Source organism: Panthera tigris, chromosome B1, assembly GCF_018350195.1.
Source record: "Panthera tigris isolate Pti1 chromosome B1, P.tigris_Pti1_mat1.1, whole genome shotgun sequence".
Lineage (NCBI taxonomy): Eukaryota > Metazoa > Chordata > Mammalia > Carnivora > Felidae > Panthera > Panthera tigris.
In genome coordinates, this window is record NC_056663.1 from 125,939,099 (window position 1) to 125,963,234 (window position 24,136).

General features: G+C 35.7%; 1 protein-coding gene across 9 annotated transcripts in view; it reads right to left on the reverse strand.

Annotated features, from left to right (window-relative positions):
• PDLIM5 (PDZ and LIM domain 5) overlaps positions 1-24,136 on the reverse strand; it is a 219,063-nt gene that overhangs the window by 161,795 nt on the left and 33,132 nt on the right. The gene's annotated exons all lie outside the window — the stretch shown is intronic.

A 24,136-nucleotide genomic window follows, 5' to 3' on the forward strand; every position in this document is an offset into this window, starting at 1 on the left:
TCAGGGATATTGACAATTGTCCTGAATGTTAAAATAGAAGTTGGAATTTGCAGAAATAAAATGGGAGCGGTGTTATGTGTTCTGGGGAAAAATAAAAAGCATGTGAAACACATGATGATATAAAAAGTACTACCATTTCCAAGGTATGGCAAGTAGTTAAGGGTGTCTACATTCTAGGGAGAAAGTGACACGGAAACTAAGAGCCCAGGCTGGCTAGGCTGCCAAAAGCCATACAATAATGGGCACAGTATACGACAATAAATAACTTATGAAGAATGTGAATTTACCTCTTGCAGGGGTTTTTTTTTGTTTGTTTTTTTGGTGTTTTTTTGTTGTTGTTGTTTTATTTTGTTTTTGAGAGAGAAAGACAGAATGGGGGGTTGGGAGGATGGGGCAGAGGGAGAGAAACAGAGAGAATCTTAAGAGAAACAGAGAGGCACAGAACCTGACATGGGGTTCGATTCCACGACTGTGAGACCATGACCTGAGCAGAAATCAAGAGTCAGATGCTCTACCAACTCCACTACCCAGGCACCAAGAATCTAAATTTACAAGCTGCTTCCACATCAACTAGTGTGGTCTCCTTAAAAATGCCATTGCCCAGAAAGGACTGCTTACATATGCAACTATCACTCCCAGATGCCATACTGTTTCTAAGAAATCCACGCTTGTCAACTCCTTGTTCCTTTCAGTGCTTCTTGATTGTGCACTTGTCCCTCATCCTGTGAAGATGGGCACGTCTTCATTCCATTCCTGTCTCAGGAAGTGTGGTCTCAGCTTCCTTTATATATCTGTAGCCCTCCAGAACCAAGACCCATCAACACTTAGATGAAAGGAGTTAACGTTTCCTTTTATGGGACTATTTTATTCATTCTGCTTACAATTTGTTGAGAAAAAAAATCCTAAGGATATTTTTCCTTCCAGTTCTTTTTGTATAGGTCAGAACTACCACCAGTACCCCCTAGCAGGTCTCCTGTGCCTTCTCTTGAGGTTCCATGTTTATTTTTCTAACCCAATAAGCTTGCCTGCACAGTTGGCTTTTATCAAGATAGCACCAAATGTTGGTAGATCACTTCTAGCACTCTGGTCTCTAGTCACAAAACATCGATTTACTTTAAATGTTTCACCTCCTCCACAGAAAGCAAACACACAACCACAAAGAACAACTAGAAATGGAAAGGAAATGTTCTTAGGTCAATGCCACTATTTTTTTTTTTCCTTTTTTAAACTAAGAGTAAAACAGACTGGATCAACACTGAATGACTCTTGTTCTGGTGCAGTTGGTGCACCATATGTTCCTGAGCTTTGGGTGACACTGGATTTGGCAAGGGACAGGCTGCTGATAGCAGTTAAGGAAAGTTCATTAAGCAATGTCACTGCTCACAGTTGTGTAAAGTCTACTCAGGGGTGGGAGTGAGGGAATGGAGGGGGTAAGATTTTGGTTTGCCTAAGAGAATATGCCTGAAGCATACTGTCTGCTGTTTCATCTTCACCCTGTTTCCCACTTTAGTAAATCAAACCACCTCTTTCCTCAGAGTAAGGGCCCAGGGATCACATTAAAGCCATGTTGTTAAAGAAAACAAGAATTTATTAACAGAAGTTACACGTAAATCTAGTAGGATCTATGTGACGCTTTTCTTGTATACATCACTACCAAATGTTGGTCATTATTGAATGAGAGATTAATGTACTTAAAAGTCTTTGGTTATGTTAGAGTAGTTGACATGGGTTCCATTCCTTCAGCAAACCATTAATGAGTACATAAAATACACGAGTGCATAAGGAACGCCGTGTGTGTGTGTGTGTGTGTGTGCGTGTGGTAGGGTAGGAAAAGGGAGGTAACACACAGTTATACTTTTTAATTGTTAAAAGTATGTAAAATTAACAGATAACATTTACAACACTAACTACCGTCTCTTCACAAAATCTTCCATTTCTACACGTAAAATGACAAAAGATCAGATAACAACAAATGTTGTATTTGCTCTTCTATCTCACAGGTTAACATTTTGCCTTTTACAAACATCACTTCCATACACACAACGTCTATTCAAAAGTTAAACATTAAGAATACATTTCCAGGAAAATCTATCAACCACCTGGCTAGCTTAGTTATTATTCTGTGCTCGCAATCATTATAAGCCATTTCTTCAACTTCCAAGCAATATTAGAATATCATTTCAGTTAGAAAACTTTTATTCCAGGAACAAAAGCCTCTAACTAGTCCATGAGTTCTCCAGCTACTCTGTTCAACACAAACATAACCTAGAGACCAACATGCTCAGATGTAATATCTATAGGTCAGAAACACTGAGGTAAGAAACATATTCCTTGCAACAGATTCTTTAATCACAGGCACACTCCATGGACTAAACATTGTTCTGGCACAAAACCAATGGAATAGAAACATACATTTTTACTGAGAATTCTCTGAAGAGTTATAGCAAGTTTCAGGTGTAAAGATTTTTTTTCAAATAAATGTTATTTTTGTTTTGTTGCCTTTTATTTTGTTTGGATAGAGGAAGAAGGGACACTAGGCATTTTGCTCTCCCTAAGTGATATGCAAACCAAAAACTCCTTGAAGCAATGCAAAAGATAAAAAACAAAAAACTGGCAGATAACACCCACCTTTAATTAAAATGGATTTTTTAGTATATTTATTCTCTTCACTCCCAAATCTAGAACTATATTTCATGAGGGGTGCCTGGGTGGCTCCATCGGTTGAGCGTCCTACTTGAGCTCAGGTCATGATCTCGCGATTCATGAGTTCAAGCCCGCATCAGGCTCTGTGCTGACAACTCAGAGCCTGGAGCCTGCTTTGGATTCTGTGTCTCCCTTTCTCTCTGCCCTGCCCCCCCAACCCTGCTCATGCTCTGTTTCTGCCTCTCTCTCAAAAAATAAACAAACATTAAAACAATTTTTTAAGTAAATAAATAAAACTATTTCATGAAATCTCCTTTCTTAAATTTCACTTGATAATTACTACACAATCATAAAAAATCATTAACACAAGCTCTATTTTTTGAAGTTGATTCAATATTTGTTTCAAGCAACATTTTTTTGTAATTTAAATTTTAGTTAACATACTGTGCAGTATTGGTTTCAGGAGTAGACTTCAGTGATTCATCACTTACATACAACACCCAGTGCTCATCACAGCAAGTTCCCTCCTTAGTAACCCATCACCCATCTAGCCCATCTTCCATCCCCCTACCTCCATCAACCCTCAGTCTGTCCTCTAGCATTAAGAGTCTCTTGTGATTTGTTTCCTTCTCTCCTCTTTCCCCTCCCCCCCTTCCTATATGTTCATCTGGCACCTTTTTACAGACTTAGGAGGTATGTATATCAATTTTTAAATGTGAAAAAAACAGGGTATAAAAGAGAGGACTATGCTGGGCTGTGGAAAAAGGATTTAAAAGCTCTTTATTAACTTGAAGATACATCAAATATACAGTGATAAATCTACAACCCAGTATTTAGATTCAGAAGCAAAAAAAACAAACAAACAAACAAAGAGAAATTCAAACTGAATAAAATCTTTTGGCTTGACAAGCAGCCCACAAAAACAAAATCAGAGTAGTGCGCCTAGCTGGCTCAGTCAGAGGAACATGCAACTTTTAATGTCAGGCTCATGAGCTCGAGCTCCACGATGGGTGTAGAGATTACTTAAATAAACAAAACTTAAAAACTAAATAAAAAAATTAAACTGGGGTGCCTGGGTGGCTCAGTGAGTTAAGTGTCTGACTTCGGCTCAGGTCATGATCTTGCAGTTCATGAGTTTGAGTCCCATGTTGGGCTCTGTGCTGACAGCTCAGAGCCTGGAGCCTGCTTCAGATTCTGTGTCTCGCTCTCTCTCTGCCCCTCCCCTGCTCACACTCTGTCTCTCTCTCTCTCAAAAATAAATAAAAACATTTTAAAAACGTAATTAAATTAAAAAAATAAAACCAAGGAGATTTTAGAAGGCCATGTCATCCTTATAAGTCAATAGTGTGACAATCTGTTGGGTTTTTTAATTATCTTTTTTTAATAAATGTTTATTCATTTTGGGGAGAGAAAGCATGAGGGGGGAAGGGTCTGAGAGAGGGGGGACAGAGAATCTGAAGTGGGCTCTACGCCAGTGAGCCCAATGCAGTGCTTGAACTCACAACAGTTAGATCATGCCCTGAGCCAAATTCAAATGCTCAACCGACTGAGCCACCCAGGCACCCCTTTAAATTATTTTTAAGTAGCACTATAGTCTTAGGCTGCACTTAAAACAAAACAAACAAAAAAAGCACTATTCACATTAGGAAAAGTGTTAGTTCCGCTGTATTCTATATGTTTAGGTCATATCAGGAATATTATGTGTAATTCAGTACCAGAAAAACAACCACAATTAGAACAGTGAAAGACCCAAAAGGCATATCATACAAGGAATTACTAATTAAAAATAGATGGTGTTGAAAAGACAGTATATAATTACTGTGTTTTACAAAGCAGTGATTCCCACACTTGGCTGATCAAAATCTTGCGGGGAACTTTTTATGTTAAGTACAGACTATGGAGACTCATTACAAGAGATTCTGATTTAGAAAGCTTAGTGAGGACCCAGGAATCTAATAATCCTCTGAGCAGGAACTAGGGCCCTTGGGTACAAGTTAAAGAAAGAAAGATTTCTTTTCTCAGAACAGTTAAGAACTTGAAAACATTCAGAACATTCCAGAAACAAAATGTTTTCCTTGCAAAGTAATGAGATTCCTATTTCTGGGTATGTCTAAGCAGAAGGCAGACAGCCATGTGCCATGGGCACTATATAGGATATATGAATCTGAAAATGAAAAAGAGTTAAGTATTCAATAAATTATTGGTGAGTAAACAATCAGACACAAGAATATCATTCATTACACAATTTTAGTTACACATAGTAAATGGTCTTTCTCCATGAAAATAATACCATGAAGTTCTGATTTTCATTACATATCATAGTTAGTTCAATCAGACTACAAATATTTTTGCTTTACTTAGGTAAATGCCATAAAATGAAATACGAGTTTCAATCTAGCTAGAGTTCAGAGAACCTAGATTTTTATTATTTTATCATTACTAAATAATAAACACACTAAACTTTCTGTTAAACTGTGATGATACTGGTAAATGGAAGAAAGAAGACAGAAGGAGGACTCTTAGGCCAGATAGAATTCTTATTCAGGGTACTGTAAATCACCTCCACATAGGATATTTAAATTTTCCCATAAAAATGTAACAGTAATCACTCCAAACAGGAATAAAATGATATTGTGTGAGCTAACTAAACACAGTCAATTTCCCTATCATTCTGCATTTACTATATAAAACTTTCAGGTTAAATAATTTAATGTTATATCAAGTTATCACAACCTGCTGTTTAATAGTAACAGAAACAAGCAAAATAGAGTGAGAATATAAAAGTGTAGAATTCCAAGTGATCCGGAGTTAGATGCTCAAATGACTTCTCTTGAGTGTTTGAAAGATAAAAAGCCAGTCTCAGGTATCAAAGGTGGTACACATAATCAGATGTTTGGGCCTTTTGAAACAGGACTACATCGAACACCGGGTGGTTTAACTGGTAACCAAAGAATTCCTTCTGGTGGCCAAGTGACAGATACAAACAGCTAGGAGGAAAAAGCCGGCATAACTCTAAAATAAATTCACATATGACCTGGACAATGTTAGAGCTATTCTTGTACCAATGTGAAGGTGCAGCATCAAAAAACAGCTTCCTCCTAAGTGATGATAAGCTATTATAAAACTATTATTTTGGGAGAGGAGGGCGAAAAATACCCATATTACTCAATTTAAACTTCCACTGGCTTAAGAGAGGTTAAGGAATCTTTTGCAATAAGGAATTTTTGTAGTAATAATTTAAATACAGAATTAACACGGAAGAAAGTTATTTGCAAAACTAATTACGTCCATCACTGAACTCATCTGTCCTGAGCTCCTACAAGCTGTTTAAGGGAAAAAAGTGGTGGGGTGGGGAAGCAGTTTGGACTATATAATCCAAGGTGTCTTGCCACTATAGCATTAATCTTTCCATGCCCCTTTTGTGACTAATGGTCCCATGGAGATATGGGAAATCATTTAAGAAACACGCAACATCTACCATTTCCAATCAGTCATTATTACAAACTCGTTTGCTGATTTAAAAAACAACAACACTTTCAAAATGGCAAACTAGAAAGGAAGAAACCTCATCATGTGCCCATCCTATGAAATATCTGGTTAGTACCTGCACCAGTGGCAACATCCATAATTATCTATTTCAGCCCACTACCCGGTGCAGGCTTCATGCTAATAGTAAAGAAGAAGAAAGGACAAATAACATTGGAGAGTTAGATGTTTTACATGTATTAACTCATTTAACCTCACGAAAATGCTGCAGGGTAAGTACTAGCATTGCTAATTTATCAGTGAGGAAAGTAAGGCACAGGCCGCTTCAGCTACTAGTCTAAGGTCACAAAGCTAGGAGGTCACAGCACTGAGACTGGAACACAGGTAGTATGATTCCAAAGTCCATCTTGTGACCACCAGCTGAGCTGCCCTCCCACCGCACGTCTCTGCCACTCTCCCTCCAGAGATAATACATTTCACTCTCCAGCCAAATGCACATGTTTTATTCTTGAACAGTTTACTCCCTAAATTTCATCTATCTTTCCTCCTACTTAGATAAACAAGGCTGGCTAAAGCAGAAAGGAAATCACTCGCCTTGAAAACTTAACTCTAAATTGCCGCCCTAATTAACTCTCACTAAGGCTCATCCACCTTCCAGGAGAAACACACATATCCAAGTATCACATTAATTAAAAAAAAAAAAAAATCCTCAAACTTTCTAACCATCCAGACCAAAAAGAAAAAGAGAGAGAAAGCAGAGGGAGAAGAGGGAGGAGGAAGGAGAAAAAGGGAAAAGGGATTGAAGGAAGGAAGGGAAAGTGGCACAGGACAGAACCCCCTCACATCTCCTTTCTTCATTTTAAAATCCCTGCAGTTCTCCTACTGAATTAGTTTTATCCAAAATCCAACTCCTAGGCTCCTCTGGGGAGAAAAGAGGTCACCCTCCGCAGTTTCTACCTTCCAAGATCAGATATTTTACCCTCTTTCCTCCCAACATTTTTACTTTGGTAGGAGGATCTTCCCTGGCACATCCCTGATGAATGAGGTATGGAAGCCCCTCTCTGGGGAGACTAGTGAGAGAGGAAAAAGACCAGTTCAAATAGGACTGATCAATGAAATAAACAAGAGCACAGCTGCTCAAAGGGTCTGTGAAGACCTGCTCTTTAAATCTCCAATCTGTTTCAGGGTAACACTTTTAACAAAAATACATCAAAAAAATTATCAGAAAATTAATTCTAAAACTATATAAAATATAAGCAACAATTTTTTTAAATATTTATTTATGAGAGAGAGAGAGAGAAAGAAGGGGAGAGGCAGAGAGACAGGGGGACAGAGGATCTGAAGCAGGCTCAATGCTGTCAGCACAGAGCCTGATGCAGGGCTTCAACTCACAAACAGTGAGATCATGACCTGGGCCTAAGTCGGACAATCAACCTACTGAGCTACCCAGGCGCCCCAAGCCAACAATTTTTATTATTACATTCAACAGACTGGAAATTACTGGGTCGAACTGATGTTAAGAACCTCTAAACACTTTCCATTTCTAACTTACGCTACCACAAACTGACGGCTCTATGGACAACACTTTGAATAACGCTGTTATTAGAACATCAAACACCACTTTCTGTGTCCTAAATATCATACTTGAAAGAGCTACAAAAACTTTTAGAAATTTAGAAAAAATATTTTTTTTCTAAGTGTCAACAGGGATTACCAGAAGGGATAGGACAAAGTGATTACGGACGACTTTTAAAATTTCCTTCTTATACTCTGTATTTTAAAAATTAGTAGAATGGGGGGCACCTGCGTGGCTCAGTCGGTTAAGTGTCCGACTTTGGCTCAGATCATGATCTCACGGTTCGTGAGTTCAAGCCCTGAATCGGGCTCTGTGCTGACAGCTCAGAGCCTGGAGTTTGCTTCAGATTCTGTGTCTCCCTCTCTCTCTGCCCCTGCCCTGCTCACACTCTGTCTCTGTCTCTCAGAAAGTGAATAAATGTTTTCTTTTTTTTAATTAGTAGGATGAATTTAAAAAATATTTATCATTTCAATTGCTGTAACTTATGATATATAAATGCATGAATACTCAAAAACATCTTTTCTGCCTTTTTTTTACACTTTCTTATATTCTCCTTCCTTTCTTTACACAGCTTTCAATTCCCCAGTGTAAAAAATAAAAAAATGTATGCATAACTAATGTAAAATTTCCTGAGGATGGATATTATGGGTATTGATCCCCTAGTCTGGAAGATATATCAAAATGCTTACTGTGTTTACACATGTCCCTTTGGCTAAAAATTGATGTCATAATTCAAGGATGTTAATAAAATTCACAACTTTTCTAATACTATTAGAAGGTTTAGATGCTCTGAAAGGAGCTGCTTTTGCTGTTAGGCACAGTGACTTTTTCAGAAAAAAATTTGAGTTATTTAGGTATGAACAGTCACCACTGTCAAAGTAATAATCATTTTTTAAAAATCCCCTGCCACGTACAAAGCTTTTATATTAAAAGAGTTTGCCCCACAAAGAAAATACATACAGTTATGAAAAGCATATAAACATTATTTTTCACCTATCAAAGAACTAAACTATAAATGTGATAACTGCTGCTGCCAGGGTGTGGGGAAATAGGCGTTTTCATACATTACTGGTGGGCAATCTGGCAATGTATATTAAAATTACAAATGTGTCTCACTGTATTCAATGGAATACTACTCGGCAATGAGAACGAATGAAATCCTGCCATTTGCAGCAGTGGATGAACTGGAAGGTATTATGCCGAGTGAAATTAAGTCAGGCAGAGAAAGACAGATACCATATGTTTTCACTCATATATGGATCTTGAGAAACTTAACAGAAGACCATGGGGGAGAGGAAGGGGAAAAAAAAAAAAAAAGAGGGAAGGAGGCAAACCATAAGAGACTCTTAAATACTGAGAACAAACTGAGGGTTGATGGGGGTGGGGGAGGGGGAAAGTGGGTGATGGGCATTGAGGAAGGCACCTGTTGGGATGAGCACTGGGTGTTGTATGGAAACCAATCTGACAATAAATTATATTTTTAAAAAATTACAAATGTATATATGTTTTTTGATGCAGCAAGTCTACCTCTGGAAATTGTCCTACAAGTATCTTCACACATGAGTAAAATCATGTACAAGCGGTTCTGGTGCAGTATAACGTGCTCCAAAAAACTCTGTGCTATGCAAAATCATGCCATAAGAACCTCATGGAAAAAAAAAATATGGTTTATGGAGAAAATATGGCTTAAGGGAGAAACAGGATTAAGGGCACAGCACTCTAGGATTTTACCTTGAAAGAGATCAGAAGTTTGCTAGAAATGGGCCATAGCCCTATGAGTTGGTTATTGAGACATGAGAGAAAGGGTTATCTGAAATCGAAAATTAAGTTATAACACCAGATGTGGATGGAGGTAGCTCATAACACATTCAATGAATTAAGGAAATGTTTACAGTATGTGTGTTTTGCGTATTCCTAAGCAGCTCACTTCAGCTGGGTCCTGTTTTCTATGTTCTCCTGGTTTTTCTCCCAGACTAAATCACACATAAGCAAATGCAGGATTCACATTATGTTCAAATTGTTCCCTGACATATCAACAGTGTTGGAACAAATTCACGTATTCAGAACAAACATAATAACAGAACTGACTGTATGTAGCACTGTTGGTAAAAGTAAGTTATGAGAGATCTAAACAGTGAAATTCTCTGTAATTATAAAACAAACAAACAAACAAAAACCCAGGAATTATCTGTCAATTATACCTCAATAAAGCTGAAAACAATAAACAAGCTTCTAAGTAATGACAAGGCAAGATCTATAGATAAGCACAGATTAAGTTACCAAAAACAAGCAAGGCAGAGAAGAGTAGGCACGAAATGCTGCGATTTGTATAGGAAAAGGGGAAAAATAAACACAAATTCACAGCTGTCTCTCCACATGAATAAAAAGGATACTTAAATAATTATTAACCATGGTCACTGATACAGAGGCTGGGCACATAGAAGACACAGGTAAAAGGTTACTCATTTGAAACTGAACACACAGCATACCAAGTAACATAGAGATTACTTACTCTACATGTTTGTTACAGTTTCTTACCTGAACCTTAGGACTTGAAATGTATGACTTATTCACTAGATAAATAAAATAAATGAATTAAAGTTTAAGTTTACTCTCAAGAAAGGGAAAGAGAAAATATACTTTTTTTCTTCCATTTTATATTTCAACTCCTATAACTGAATAAAGAGCTGTGGTCATACCAGGAAAAAAAGAGAATTATTTACATGCGTCCTGACCATAATAAATGTCTTCTACAGAGAAGGACTCACTTTTTCCAGAAATATCTATTAACACGAGGGAGATCTTGGCAAAATTTGACTTAGTCAATCTTATTTCAAATTATTTTTAAAGTGTTCCAGCTTTCATTCATATGAGCAGAAAACTCCTTTTATCTACTAAAAGTAGGAAACAATGCCCAGCCCTAAAGAATTCCATAAAATAGGGGCACCTGGGTGGCTCAGTCAATTAAGTGTCCAACTTTGACTCAGGTCATGATCTCACGGTTCATGAGTTCAAGCCCCACATTGGGCTCTGTGCTGGCAACTCAGAGCCTGGAGCCTGCTTTGGATTCTGTATCTCCCTCTCTCTCTGCTCTTTCCCTGCTCCCTCCCTCCTTCTCTCTCTCTCTCTCTGTCAAAACTAAATAAACATTTAAAAAATTTTCAAAAAAAGAATTCCATTAATTATTTGCAATGAAAACCTATGGGCTCAAATAAAATCAGAAATGAAAAAGGAGACATTACAACTGATACCACAGAAATAACAAAAGATCATAAGAGACTACTACGAACAATTACATGCCAACAAGTTTAACAAACAAGAAGAAATGGATAAATTCCTAAAAAGCATACAACCTACCAAGAGTGAATCATGATGAAACAAAATCTGAACAGACCAATTACTAGTAAGGAGACTGAATCAATAATCAAAAACACCCAACTAACAAATTTCCAAAACCAGACAGCTTCACTGGTAAAAATCTACCAAACATTCAAGAAAAAATTGATACCAATTTTTCTCAAACTATCCAAAAAACAGAAGAGGAGGGAGCGCTCCCAAACTTATTTCATGAGACCAGCATTACCTGGATACCCAAACCAGACAAGGATGCCACAAGAAAACACACAGTGTGTAAAAATCCTCAACAAAATATTAGTAAACCAAAATCAATACATTAAAAGGATCATACACCATGATCAAGTAAGAATTTATTCCAGGGATGCAAGGATGGTTCAACATATATAAATCAATGTGATATACTACATTAACAAAATGAAGAATAAAAATCACATGATCATCACAACAGATGCAGAACAGGCATTTGACAAAAATGAACATCCATTTATGATAACTCTCAACAAAGTGAGTATAGAGGGAACATACCTCAACATAATAAAAGCCATCTACGACCAGCCTACAGCTAACAGTGTACTCAAAGTTAAAAAGCTGAAAACCTTTCCTCTAAAATGAGAAACAATGTAAGGATGCCCATTCTCACCACTTTTATTCAAAAGAGTATTGGAAGCCCTAGCCAAAGCAATTAGGCAAGAAAAAATAAATAAATAAAAGGTATCCAAATTGGGAAGAAAAAAATAAAACTATCACTATTTAGGGATGCCTGAGTGGCTCAGCCAGTTGAACATCAGACTCCTGATTTTAGCTCAGGTCATGAGTTCACAGTGGGCTCTGTGCTGACAGTGTGGAGCCTGCTGGGGGTTTTCTCTTTCCTTCTCTCTGTGCCCCAGCCCCACTCACATGCATGCACATACTCATATTCTATCTATCTCAAAGTTAAATAAATATTCTAAAAACCTGTCACTACTGGCAGATCACTATTTATATATAGAAAACACGAAAGGTATCATCAAAAAAGTCTTAGAACTAGTAAAAGAATTCTGTAAAGTTGCAGGATACAAAATCAATGCACAAATATCTGATGTATTTCTATACACAAATAGTGAACCACAGAGAGAAGAAAACAATCCTTTACAATTACTCACAAAGAATAAAATACCTAGGAATAAATTTAACCAAGTATTGGTAAAGACCTGTATATTGAAAATGACAAGACACTGATTAAAGAAATTGAAAAACAAATAAATTGAAAAACAAATAAATACAGGTAACAATTTAATGCAGTCCCTATCAAAATTTTAAGGACAGTTTTTAAAGAAATAATCCTAAAACAACTAATCCTAAAATTTGTATGGAACCACAAAAAAACCCAAATAACCAAAGCAATCTTGAGACAGAAGAACAAACTGGAAGCATCACATGCTCTGATTTCAAACTATATTACACAGCTACAGTAATTTAAACAGTATGGTTACCAGCATTAAGAACAGACACACAAATCAAGAGAACAGAGAGTCCAGAAATAAACCCACACATATATGGTCAATTAATTTATGACAAAGGAGCCAAGAATATACAATGGGGAGAAGACAGTCTCTTCAATAAACAGTATTGAGAAAACTGGACAGCCATATACAAAATAATAAAACTTGACCACTATCTTATAGCATACACAAAAATTAACTCAAAATTAATTAAGGACTTGAATATAAGACTTGAAACCACAAAACTCCTATACAAAAACATAGGCACTAAGCTCCTTGATATAAGCCTTGGTGATAACTTTGTTTTAAAATATAACACTAAGAGTACCTGGGTGACTCAATAGTTAAGCATCTGACTTCGGCTCAGGTCACAATCTTGTAGTTCCTTGAGTTCGGGCCCCACGTTGGACTCTGTGCTGACAGCACAGAGCCTCCCTTGGATTCTGTGTCTCCCTCTCTCTGCTCCTCCCCCGCTTGCATTAAACAAAGACAAAAACAAAAACCTAACACCAAAAGCAAAATCAACAGAAGCAAAGGTAAACAACTGGGACTACATCATACCAAACAGCTTTTGCACAACAAAGTAGACCATCAACAAAATGAAAAAGTAGCCTACTAAATGGGAGAAAATATTTGCAAATCATGTATATGATAAGGTGCTAATAAAAAAAAAAACAAACTCTCATATAACTGAATAGCCAAAAAAAAAAAAAAAAAAAAGCAATTAAAATCAGGGCAGATGATTTGAATAGACATTTTACCAAAGAATATACACAGATGGCCAGCAGTTACAGGAAAGGATGTTCAACATGATGAATCATAGGGAAATACAAATCAAAACTACAATGAGAGATCATCTCACATGTGTTAGAATGCCTATTATCAAAAAGACAAGAAGTTTAGTGTTGGCAAGGATGTGAAGAAAAAGGAAACTTCGTGCACTGTTAATGGGAATGTAAACTGGTGTAGCCACTGTGGAAAACAGTATGGAGGTTCTTCAAAAAATTAAAAATAGAACTACCACATGATCCAGAAATTCCACTTCTGAGTATTTATCCCAAACAAACAAAAACACTAACTCAAAAAGATGTATGCACCCCCATGTTCACTGCAGCATTATTTGCAAAAGCCAAGATACAGAAACAACCTAAGTGTTAATCAATGAGTGAATGAACAAGAAATTTTGTATGTACGTGTATACAAATATATTTACAGTTGACCCTTAAGCAATACCAGGGTTAGGGGTGTTGACCCCTCGCACAGTTGCAAATCTGCATCTAACTTTTGACTCCTCAAAACCTTATCTGTTAATGGGGTGTTTGGGTGGCTCAGTAGGTTAAGCATCTAACTCTTGATTTCCGCTCAGGTCATGATCTCACAGTCGTGAGAATGAGCCCCACTCTGTACTGTGTGTGGAGCCTGCTTAAGATTCTCTCCCTCTGCTCCTCCCCTGCTTGAACGCACAGGCGCTCAGTCCATTAACACATATTTCATATGTTACATACTGTATTCTTACAATAAAGTAAGCTAGAGAAAATAAAACACAATTAAGAAAATCATAAGGAAAATACATTTACAGTACTGCAAAAAATCCACATAAATGGATCTATGCACTTCAAAGCTACCTTGTTCAAGGGTCAATTATATAATGTAATATTACTAAGCTATAATAAAGAATGAAATCTTGCCATTTGCAACAGAAAGATGGACCTCAAGGCATTATGTTAAGTGAAATAAAAATAAGTCAGAAAGAGAAAAAGAAATACCATATGAGATCTTTCTTATGTGTGGAATCCACAAAAAAAAAAAAAAAACACAAAAACAAACAAGCTCATAGACACAGAGAATTGTTTGGTGATTGTCAGAGGTGGGGGTGGGGGGCCTGGAGAAATGGGTAAGCTGTTTTCTTTTTTTTTTTTTTTTTAAAGTTTAAATATATTCTTTTTTTTTTTTTTTAAACCTATGGGGAAAGCTTCTCCCTGTATTTATACCATTAACAGCTTACACCTATCATTTGAGCTGTCTGCTAAAGAAGAACAAAATACCAGACACTTAAATTACGAAGTCACATAATGAAGTGAAGACAGCTTTAATCAAAAACATAATTACTTTGTGAAGAGTCACACATTACCGATTGAAAAATCTATTTCCAAACATGGCCAAAGAGGAAAAAAACCTTCAAAATTTCTCATATTATTCAGATATCCTTCCTCCTGCCTCAGTTTCCTTCCCATTCCTTTTCTTACACATCCATACACTCATTCATTCTGTACCTGTCTATTTATTACTCACCAAGAAGGCACCGAGAAACAGGCAATACACGGTGAACAAGAGAAATGGAGGCTCTGCTTTTGTGAAATTAGTATAGGAATCTGACGGACTAAATAGCAAAATTACAGCACTCAGATACAATTCTCATAAATGTACTACCTTTCTTTAATGAAAGGTATAATGTGAAAAAAATATGAGTATCTAATCCAGTCTATAGGTCAACTGGGTGACTCAGAAAGTCCGAGCATTAGCCAAGTAGAAAAAAATGGCAAAAAAATCAGTATGTGTGAAGATTCTAAGCTGGAGATACATCATTACAATAGCAAAAAATAAATATGTATGAAAACACAAAAGTAACTGTTATATATATTTAATTTTCATTTTTCAACATGAGCAAAAGACTCCTGGGGGTGCCCAAATTTTAAATTTAGCCACTGATTTTGAATAAGAAACGTTAACACCAAAATCTTTCTGCAGGTACAGTCCAAATGAATCCTCTTTTTAAAGCACACACATTTGGTTTCTCAAGCCTTAGCCCTGACCTCAAAGCCCCGATCACTCCTCATTTGAATTACTGGCTGAACATCCATGTTCGTTTAGCTAAGCAGTAGCTAAACAATTCTCTTAGTTTTCCAAGAAGGATTCTCTAAGAACAGATATAACAATGTAGTTTTTCCTTTAGGCTTGTATCTCCCTCAGAGCATGAAACTACACTGCAGTCTGGCAGTCTCCCAGAGTAAAAGCTGTGGGGGCTAACAGTGGCCCAAAACCTTCTGATTTCAAACTGGAGAGTGGCACACTGGATCCACATTCTTCTGCGTTGCAGCAGTTAACACAAAACAGATTCCCATCTTATTAAATTAAGCTCTTTCATGATCTCTACATAAATCTTTGTGATGATATGCACACACAAGCCACACTATGAACAAGCTTTAAGTCTGAACTCCAGAATTATTCACTAAGATAATTCACTAATAATTCCCACTTTATCTTTCAGATAGGAACATGAGAGATGATCACAGTCAATTTTATCTTTCCAATATGAATTTTGCTTCATACAACTGGTAACCACATCTCTATCATCAACATATCATGGTGTATAGGGTCCACTAGGTATAAGTTGTTCCTGTTTTTTTCTTTTTTTACCTCTATAACAATACTGATATTACGTGTCTGAATTATTATTTTCACTTCTTTAAATAAAAAGTAGTCATTACTAGTAGGATTACTAATAGGATAAAAAAAATCAATTATCTTCTCAATTTTATTTTATTTTATTTTTTTAACGTTTATTTATTTTTGAGACAGAGAGAGACCAGAGCATGAACGGGGGAGGTTCAGAGAGAGGGAGACACAGAATCTGAAACAGGCTCCAGGCTCTGAGCTGTCAGCACAGAGCCCGAAGCGGGGCTCGAACTCACGGACCGCGAGATCATGACCTGAGCCGAAGTCGGCCGCTTAACCGACTGAGCCACCCAGGCGCCCCTATCTTCTCAATTTTAAAATACTAAGCAGAAAGATTTTATTGACAGTAAATATATTATTGTTAAGACATGCCCTCATAATCCTCAGCAGGATCACTAGGAATACAAAAACATCACAGAAAAGTGTTAATTCATTTTTTTTAAACAACTTTTATTTTTTTATTTTTTTTTAAAACGTTTATTTATTTTTGAGACAGAGAGAGACAGAGCATGAACGGGGGAGGGTCAGAGAGAGAGAGAGACACAGAATCGGAAGCAGGCTCCAGGCTCTGAGCCATCAGCCCAGAGCCCGATGCGGAGCTCGAACTCACAGACCGTGAGATCGTGACCTGAGCTGAAGTCGGATGCTCAACCGACTGAGCCACCCAGGCGCCCCTAGTGTTAATTCATTTAATCCATCAACAGTGCCTTCTTTTGAGAGAAATATTACATATGACAACGAATTGTAAATGAAAGTCTTAAAAAAAAACCCTACACCAGAGTATAGTTTTAAACAATTCTTAAATCACAATTCACTCACTTGTGAGCTTGAAGGTGACACACCTGCTGGACATAAGTCTTCTGAAATCAGAAAGATGCGAACTTAATGCCTTTTTATTTACTACCATAATGGAAATTTACCGAGGAACTACATTAAAATGAGACATATAATTTTAGATAAATCTGATTTTTCTAGAATTAACTGAATTTGTAGGCTGATATCTATTTTTGCTCTAGTTTTTAGGATTAAGTCAAATGGAACCTGAAATTGGCAATGAGTGGCAGGTTGGTCTCTCCTTCATTAGGTCAAATGTGCATCTGGCAAACTATCAGTCCAAACATGTTCTGGTTATCAGTGTGCTGGCAAAGCAGGCCCGAAATAATTCAACTTGCTGCATTAATGCTGTTCAAGTTGCAAAAATAAAACATTTCCCCAGACTTTATTTGGAAAACAGCTTGTACTGATCTTCATAAAAATGTCCTCTTACATATTCATCAATTCAATAACACTTCCATAAGAATTCAATTACTGGCAATAGAACTGTCATTCCCGTTTTTACCTACGAAGCACATAATACATTTACTTAGTAATTAAATTTAATATTCAAAAGATTCTAAGTTTTTTAAACTTCCTAGATAGTTGGTTACATGGAAATTGTTTTCACTGCCTGATGGACAAATTTGTAAGTCCAGAAAAAGATGGACAAATAAGTATAATGCTAAGACTTTTTTAAAAAAAATAACCAGGCTCCATTTTAATTTTTGCCATGCTACCTAATAGAATATCTTGTTGAGGTCGATTTATAAGACAATCTTAATTAAATCATATTTATAGGTTACTATGACTTAATAGAAAATCTTAAGAAAAATCTTCAGCTAAAGTTTAACGATTTTACTCTGTAAACCTATACAGTAAAACAAGACCATGCTTGTACAATTATGTCATTTGAGATAACAAAATGCTGAAATAAAAAATTATTTTAATATATGTGTTGATGTTATTTGTCGACATTTCAAAAATAAGTAGTATCGGGCGCCTGGGTGACTTAGTCATTTAAGCGTCTGACTTCGGCTCAGGTCATGATCTCACAGTTTGTGAGTTCAAGCCCCACGGTGGCTCTGTGCTGACAGCTCAGAGCTTCGGATTCTGGGTGTGTGTCTCTCTCTGCCCCTCCCCCACTCAAACTCTCTCTCTCTCTCTCTCTCTCTCTCTCTCTCTCTCAAAAATAAATAAACATTAAAAAAAATAGTATCTTTAGAGTAATGCTAATAGTTAGGGATATGTCATATCAATAAGCTTTTCAAGTTGAATTAAAGATATACTATAGACTATAATACAGACAAGAAACCTGATTTGATCCAAGCATAATTTAACTAGTCAGTATTGAGGAAAATCAGGCACAGTGCCAGGCACAGTGGTAGGTCCTAGAATTCAAAAACAAATATATAAATTATAGTACATCCTTAGGATGAACTCATACGCTATGGCTGAAACTGAGAAAGATTTAACATGAAGAAAATCACACTGGTTTCAGTCTTAGATGATGTATGGGAATTTCCAGGTATACAGAGCAGAAAAGCACAAGGAAATGTTGCTATAAAAGCCTTAACAATACATAAGAAACATGTATCAGAGGGAGAAAAAAGCTACAAAGACCTGGAGACATGAAAGTTAGTCAAAAAATAATGTGACCCAGTCAAGATCCTGTGTAGAATGAGAAGGCAGATTACAATATTCTACGAACAATGCATACTTCTAAAGGTTTTTCTGACCCTTTCAAATGCTCCCACTATTGGAGAATAATCTTTCTTGAGGACAATTTGGCTGTAATTATCAAAACCTTAAAATTACATAAACTCTTGGTTCCAGTTAATAGACCTCTAAGTCCTCACTCTTAACCAAATAAGAGTACAGGATATTTAGAACAGCAGCGTGTTTAGCAGGAAATGATTATCTTTATGGTATGGAGTGTAAAAATTATAATACATTCATGAAATTAAATACTATTCAGTGATGAAAGGACCATGAAATGAGATCTCTTTCTATGTCAATAAATATGTGATCTATACAAATTTGAATCCATGGAATATTAAGTGAAAAAGTAGGAGAAGACACATCAGTAAAGAAAATACACAGGTGGCAAAAAGGCAAGTGAAAGATGCTCAGTCCAGTTATAAGATGAATAGGTTATAGGGATCCAAACATACCATAATGACTATAGTTAACAATATGATATTCTATACTTGAAAGATGCTAAGAAAGTAGATCTTAAATGTTTTCACCACACACACGCAAATATTACGTGAGTGATGTTAACTAACTTTAGTTAGTGACCCTTTCACAATATATACATGTATACCTAATATATATTGCATATCTTATACAATGTTATATGTCAATTATTTCTCAGTAAAGCTGGAAAAAATGTTTAACTAAAAAAGAAAAAGAGATGCTCAACATCATTGGGCATTAGGGAAATTAAAAGCAAACGGTGGTTTTCTACAACTGGATATCGACATGCAAAAGAATGAAACTGGACCTCTTCCTTACACCATGCATGAAAATTAATTTAAATGAATCAATTTATCAATGAATCAATGAATTAATTTAAATATATTAGCACAACTATAAAGCTCTTACAAGAAAATGTAGGAGTAAGTCTTCAAGACTTTGAGTTTGGCAAAACCTTTTTAGATACGACACCTAAAGCACGAGCAAAAAAGGAAAAAAAAAAAAACAGAACTGAACTTCATCAAAATTAAAAACTTTTGTGGTTCAAAGAATAAGTGAAAAAAAATTTCACCCACCAAATGGGAGAAAATATTTGCAAATCATATATGTCATAAGGGACTTGTCTCTGGAATACATGTTTAAAAAAAAAAAATCTCATTAGCAATAAAAAGACAAATATCCCACTTTTTAAATGAGTAAAGTATCTAAATAGACATTTCTCTAAAGACACACAAATATCCAATAAGCACATAAAATGATGCTCAATATCAGTAGCCATCAGGAAAATGCAAAGCAAAACAAGAATGATACCACTCCATATCCACTAAGATGACCACAAACAATAACAAGTGTTGGCAAGAATGTGGAGAAGAGTGGGAACCTCATAACACTGCTGATGGGAATTAAAATGGTACAGTCACTCTGAAAAACAGTCTCATAGTTCCTCAAATGTTTAACGAAAAATTACCATATGACCCAGTAATTATTCTACTCGTAGGTATTTACCCAAAGCAATGAAAACATACTTGCATACAAAAATTTGTACATGAAAGTTCATAGCAACAGGATTCACAATAAGCCAAATTATAGAAACAACCTAAATGTCCATCAGCTAATGAATGGATAAATAACATGTGATATATCCATAGCAGAATATTGTTCTGCAATAAAATGGAATGAAGTACTGATATCTGTCACAACATGGATGAACCTCAAAAACACTGTAAGTTCAAGAAACCAGACAAAAAAGGTGACACATTGTATGATTTCATTCATATGAAATATTCAGAACAGGTAAATGCAAGAGACAGAAAGCAGACTGTTAGTTGCCAAGGGCTGGAGGCAAAGGGCAATGGGGACTAACTGCTTAATGGGGTTTCCTCTGGGTGTCATGAAATGTTCTGAAAAGAGATGCTGGTTATACAACGCTGTGAGTGTACTAAAATGCCACTGAATTGTTGACTTTAAAATGATTAATTTTGTTGTGTGAATTTCACACAATTTGTTGTGTGAATTTTGTTGTGTGAATTAAAAAAAAAAAAAACTGATCAGTGTATCCACCATGCTGAAAACCCTAAGGATCTTGATTTTATTAAAAGGTACCCTGCATATCTATACAGAATGACTAAAATTAAAAATACTGACCACACCAAGTGTTGAAGAAGGTGTCTAGGAACTGGCACTCTTATACAGTGCTAATGGAAATGTAAAGTTTTACAACTACTTTGGAAAACTGGCAATGTCTTAAAAGGTTAAACGTATACCTTCTGTGTAACTCAACAATTTCACTCCTAGGTTTGTAACCCAAAGAAATGAAAGCCCATGTCCCTACAAAGACTTATGTATGAACTCACTGAAGCTTTCTTTGTTAACAGCCAAAAATGGGAAACAACTCAAATGTCCATTAACAAATGAATAAATAAATGTGCTGTATCTATACAAAGGAATACTACTCAGTAATAAAAGGGAATGGACTGGGGCACCAGGATGGCTCAGTCAGTTAGGTGTCCTACTTCCACTCAGGTCACGATGGAGCAGGTTTGTGAGTTCGAGTCCTGCATCGGGCACTCGTGCTGTCAGCACAGAGCCTGCTTTGGATCCTCTGTCCATCTCTCTCAGCCACTCCTCTGCTTATGTGCACATGTGTGCATTCTCTCTCAAAAATAAACATTAAAAAAAAAAAAGGGGGGGAGAAGGGACTATTGTTAGCTACAACATGTATGAATCCTGAAACAATTATGTTGAGTGAAAAAAATTCAGACCAAAAACCCCACAAAAAACTGAGTACATGTTGTTATGGTTCCATTTATATAAAATTCTAAAACATGAAAACTAATCTATAGTGTCAGAAAGCAGATCAATGGTTGCCTGGGATGAAGAAAGGAATAAAAGTAGTAGGAAGGGGTTACAAAGAGCTCCCAGGAAATTGTGGGGGGTGATGGATATATGTCTGCTCTCTTGATTGTGGTGATAATTTCATGGGTATACAGATATACCCAAAGTTATCAAAGTGTACATTTCAAATATGAGGAGTATACTGTATGCCAGTTATACATCAGAGAAGCTAAATATTTAGGTTATAAAATATATAAATGATTCCATTTCTGTATTTTAAAAATAAACATTTGTACATACAGAAAATATACTTTTTCGTAGTATTTAATAATTCCTACTAGGATTATAAGATTTTTTTCGTTTGATTTTCATCATGGAAACTGAAAAATGTATTTGAATACTGTTTGTAATTCATCAAAAATGAATTAAACTTCTGCTAGGTAAGAAACCACATTCACACAAGAAAATCACTTAATTCCAACACACTATATTATAATAGAAATCTATAGTCTTTCAAGCTAGAAAATATATATACAAGATTTTGCTTCATAAATTTGATTTGTCTCTACTGTCTCTTAATGTAAAATGAGAAAAAGTAATTCTTAAATCTAAGAGGCTCTTCTGGAATTAGTTCAGAATCTTAGCTGAAAAAAGGAATATCAATATTGACAATTATGTAATTATTTCAAAAGGACCATTTTTAAAAATAAATTGAAGATCTCTATCTTATTATAAAAACAACATTCCTTCCTTTATCTGATTCCAGCACAAGAAAACTCTAACTTAAATGAGATGGAGATGATGAAACGGACAATTCATCTTACTGATGCTATGAAAAAATAAGGCACAGTTTACACATCGCAGTTGTGAGGGTCATGAACCTTAGTTGTCACCGAAAACTTCCGAAGACATAAAGAACAAGCAATATAATATGCAAGTGATGTATTCTGCAAGTTAGCCAGACACTGAAGATACATTCCAACGGGATTATTCAATATCCAATTTGTTCTCAGTCCAAAAAAAAAGGGAAATTGTTCCAAGATTTAAATGTGAGCTAGCAATAGTAAAAGTTTCCATAATATGATAATATTAACTCTAAAATACCAGTTGGGGCGCCTAGGTGGCTCAATCAGTTAAGCGTCCGACTTCATCTCAGGTCATGATCTCACAGTTCATAGGTTCAAGCCCTGCATCGGGCTCTGTGCTAACAGCTCAGAGCCCGGAGCCTGTTTCAGATTCTGTGTTTCCTTTTCTCTCTGTCCCTCCCCTGTTTGTGCGCACATGCTCTCTCTCTCTCAAAAAAATAAACATTTAAAAATTTAAATAAATAAATAAAATAAAATACCAGATAAAAGTAATCAGTCAGGAGTTCAGAATTATGCAAGGAAAATTATTTAATCAAACACCTGCTCAAGACCTTGGAAGAGGGTAAAGTTTCTAGTCTCAAGTGCAAATGCTAGAGGCTGGTTAAATCAATCCTGTCAGCAGCCAGAATCAATTTCTGGCTTTTGTTCTGAATAAGGTGATGATCATTGCATTTTTTCCACAATGAGAAAGTGGCCACACCCTTAAATCAATATATGATTTAGTGAACACACTGTTGGTGAACACAAACAAGGTTCATAATGGCACATAAAAATTCCCACTGGGAATAGATCAATGATGCTTTGTAACAGAGATGAAGAATAAACTTTTGACAAAGTTATGTAAAAAGCAATGGCATACAGTCATTTAATATTAGAGCAAAAAATTTATATTCACATATAGTACAAAAAGAATCAGTCATGGAACTGAAAGGCGTATTAAGAATCTACTCCTACCTTCTTCTGGGTAGACCCCAAATTAATTTATTGAATTACTTAACACTGCAACATTGCTATTTATTAAAACAGTGGTCTAAAGAATCATTTACTTTCTTGAATCCTGATAGCTGACTAGCCACATTTTTTAAATCCTAAATTAGCTTCTCTCCTGGCACAATTATTTGCGCAATTATTAGAATCATCGGATTATTTTAGTATCATCCTGCATAAAATATAAACATCAAACTAAAGAGAAATTTTAGAAAGATAATACATGCAATACCCCCAAATAAATAAATTTGACCTTCTACTCCTTTGAGTTATCTCACCAGTTCTTCATCCACAGTCATATGGCAGGATGTGATCAAGAATTACAAGTACTATGAATAAATAAATGTAGTATATGGGATTATAATTGTAGCTATTTTACCTATAAATCTTCAAATAAACATTTTATTGAGGTTAACTGACATAACATTGTATTAAATATTTTTAATTTTGAGAAAAACTGAGTGGAAAGTATTTTTGCAGATGTCAAGGTTTCAAAGATTTAAAATACAATCTAAAATCATTCGAATATTATCTTACACAGAATCAAGTATGTAGAAACATATTCATAAAGAGTATAATATTTTAGTCACTGTTAACAGATGTTTAGGTAATTTTCAAATTGTTTATTAGTTTTAAATAAATTTGCAAGTAAGTCATCATAACAGTCATTAATAAGATTACCCACACTTTACATCTGATGTTTTCTGTTATTAACAGCTACATAAACATTGGTCAACAAAATAAATAAGCATGCATTTTTTTTAAACCCTCTGGATGTAAAGAATAATTACAAAGTCAATAACCTACAAAGTCATAAATTACATACATTGATGATAAATGCCTATATATACTGACCTCAAAAGATAACCATGATGTATTTATCTAAAGAAGAAAAGGAAAGTTGAGAACAACATATATTTGTGGGGGACACTGGTATG